Source organism: Penaeus vannamei, chromosome 11 (genome assembly GCF_042767895.1).
Source record: "Penaeus vannamei isolate JL-2024 chromosome 11, ASM4276789v1, whole genome shotgun sequence".
Lineage (NCBI taxonomy): Eukaryota > Metazoa > Arthropoda > Malacostraca > Decapoda > Penaeidae > Penaeus > Penaeus vannamei.
In genome coordinates, this window is record NC_091559.1 from 7,419,251 (window position 1) to 7,421,750 (window position 2,500).

The 2,500-nt window shown below is 43.5% G+C and overlaps 1 protein-coding gene across 1 annotated transcript in view; it reads left to right on the forward strand.

Annotated features, from left to right (window-relative positions):
- The window catches only part of LOC113813072 (uncharacterized), a 139,406-nt gene that overhangs the window by 243 nt on the left and 136,663 nt on the right, over positions 1–2,500 (forward strand). Inside the window, exon 1 of the mRNA XM_070126952.1 lies at positions 1–495. This exon is cut by the window's left edge and continues 243 nt beyond it. The gene's annotated coding sequence lies outside the window, so the exon portion shown is untranslated. The remainder of the gene's footprint in view (positions 496–2,500) is intronic.

Consider the following 2,500-nt stretch of genomic DNA (forward strand, 5'->3'; position numbering starts at 1 on the left):
CCGTAAAAAGGTCGTCCGTGTGAGTGATTATTCGAGGATTATTAACTGCCGGACTGTCGCCTCTTCATCCGGACTGTCGCCTCTTCATCGCTCTCCGAAGCGTGTGGTAATTCCGTTGCCTGATCAAATCGCCGGATTCTGTTGCTCGAAAGAAAGGAAAGATCGCTTTGATATCAGGAATCGAGGGGAGTTTCTCGCGAGGAAAACCGCCTCGATTGATACAGAAACGGTTTCCGGGGAAAATTACGAGGAGGAAAGGGACGGCAAAGGAACAGGAAATGAGAGAGAGATATGAGAGCTAGTTGCATTACGCGAGAAATGCAGAAATAACTGTTCATTCCTGCCTCGCAACAGATAGTGGCGCGCCGGCGAACCTGCACGCAAAATAAACCGTTTCTGTTCACGCGGCAAGAACACCGTCACCTTCCTGCTTCTGAAGGAGGTACCCGCATTGCAGGCTCAACACAGGGACGCATTGCAACTCTCCTGGCTATGGTAAGTTCGACCATAATGACACCTCTCATAGATCTGTTTTTAATCATTTATTACCCAGAGGTCGTGGCCTTCTTCTGTGCATGAATCTGTTAAGTGAGTCACGAAGGGAAATTTGATTAAATCTGACAGGTGATTATAATATGCGATTAATTACTGATTACTCGTTATAATCACACGTGGTAAAGCGAGCATCCTCCCTCCCCCCCCTTCGTCACCCCCCCTCCCCCCTCCCCCCCAAGTACTTATCTATGATTCGTGATTGAAATTTGAAAGTTTATAAAAAACAACAACAACAAAAAACATTTCTGTCTTAGTGCTTTGAAGGGACGAATTGCAAAAGAAGAAAATAAAATACCATTTTTTAACCTACACTTTTTTTTTTTTTTTTTTTTTTCAACGTGGCAGAAAATGAAATAGAACGACATTTTTTTCTTTTCTTTTCTTTTTTTTATATTCGTTCACTGTATCTTTTCGTTCGAGGATTATTTCCCGTCACGAAATCTGCACGCGGGAAGTTAGATGAACTTGTTAATATGTAAAGAGAGCGAAAGCAAAGAAACCTCCAATGAGAAAAGTTTGTAATGTCTCTCATCCTCCCATTAAAAAATATTACCGATGTCAAAAAAAAAAAAAAAAAAAAAAAAAAAAAAAAAATCCTATGCATATTAACATCTCCCTTGCCCCCACTCCCCCTTACCCCCTATCCCCCCCCGCCTTCATCCTCCCATTGAAATATTACCCATGTTAACGAATAAAAAAATAATAAGATAAAAAACAAATCTCCAATGCATATTAACATCTCCCCTCCCTTCCACCCTCCCCTCCACACCTCCCCTCCCCTTGCCCCCTTATCCCCCCCCACTCACCCCCCTAATCCTTCCATTGAAATATTACCGATGTTAAAGAAAGAAAGAAAAAAGAAGAAAAAGAAAAAAATCCTAATGCATATTAACATCTCCCCTCACTCCCTCCCCATACCCCAGCTCTACCCCCATGCTCACTACCTTACTCCCCCCCACTCCCCCTACCCCTTCATCCTCCCACTGAAATATTATACCAAGTGTTAAGAAAAAAAAAACAAAACAACAAACAAATCCCAATGCATGATTCCAACTTTGTCTTCCTCCCTCCCCCTCTCACCCCCTCCCCCCTTGCCCCCTATCCCCTCACTCACCCTCTTGCTTCCCCCTCATCCTCCCATTGAAATATTACCAATGTTAAAGAAAAAAAACAAAAAACAAAAACAAATCCCAATGCATATTAACATCTCCCTCCCCCCTCCCCCTCCCCTTACCCCCCCCTCCCCCTCCCTCATCCTCTCACTGAAATATTATAGATGCTAAAGAAAAAAACAAAAAACAAAAAAAAACAAATTCCAATGCACACATGTTAACATCCTCCCCTCCTCCTCCTCCCCCTCACCTTCCTCACCCCTCACCCCCCCCCGCTCCCACCTATCCCCCCCCCACTCCACTCACCCCCTCATATCCCATTGAAATATTATACCGATGTTAAAGAAAAACAAAAACAAAAAAAACAAATCCCATTTTATATTAACATCTCCCGCATAAATACACTTGTCCCCCACAATCCCCCTACTCACCCCCTCATCCTCCCATTGAAATAAATATATGATGTTTGAGAAAAAAAAAAATTCCAATGCATGTTAACGTCTCCCCTCCCTCCTCCCTCCCCCCCTTCCCTCCCCCTTATCCCCCCTCTCACTCACTCCCCCTCGTCCTCGCATTGAAATATTATACCGATGTTTAAGAAAAAGCAAAATAACAAAAACAAATCCCAATGCATATTAACATCTCCCCTCCCCCTCACTCCCACTCCCCTCTATCCCCCCCCTAATCCTTCCATTGAAATATTATACCGATGTTAAAGAAAACAAACAAACAACAAAAGACAAATCCGGTACATATTAACATCTACTCCCCCTCCTCCCCCTTTACCTCACCCCTCTTTGGTTACATACCCCCCTCATCCTCCCATTGAAAAT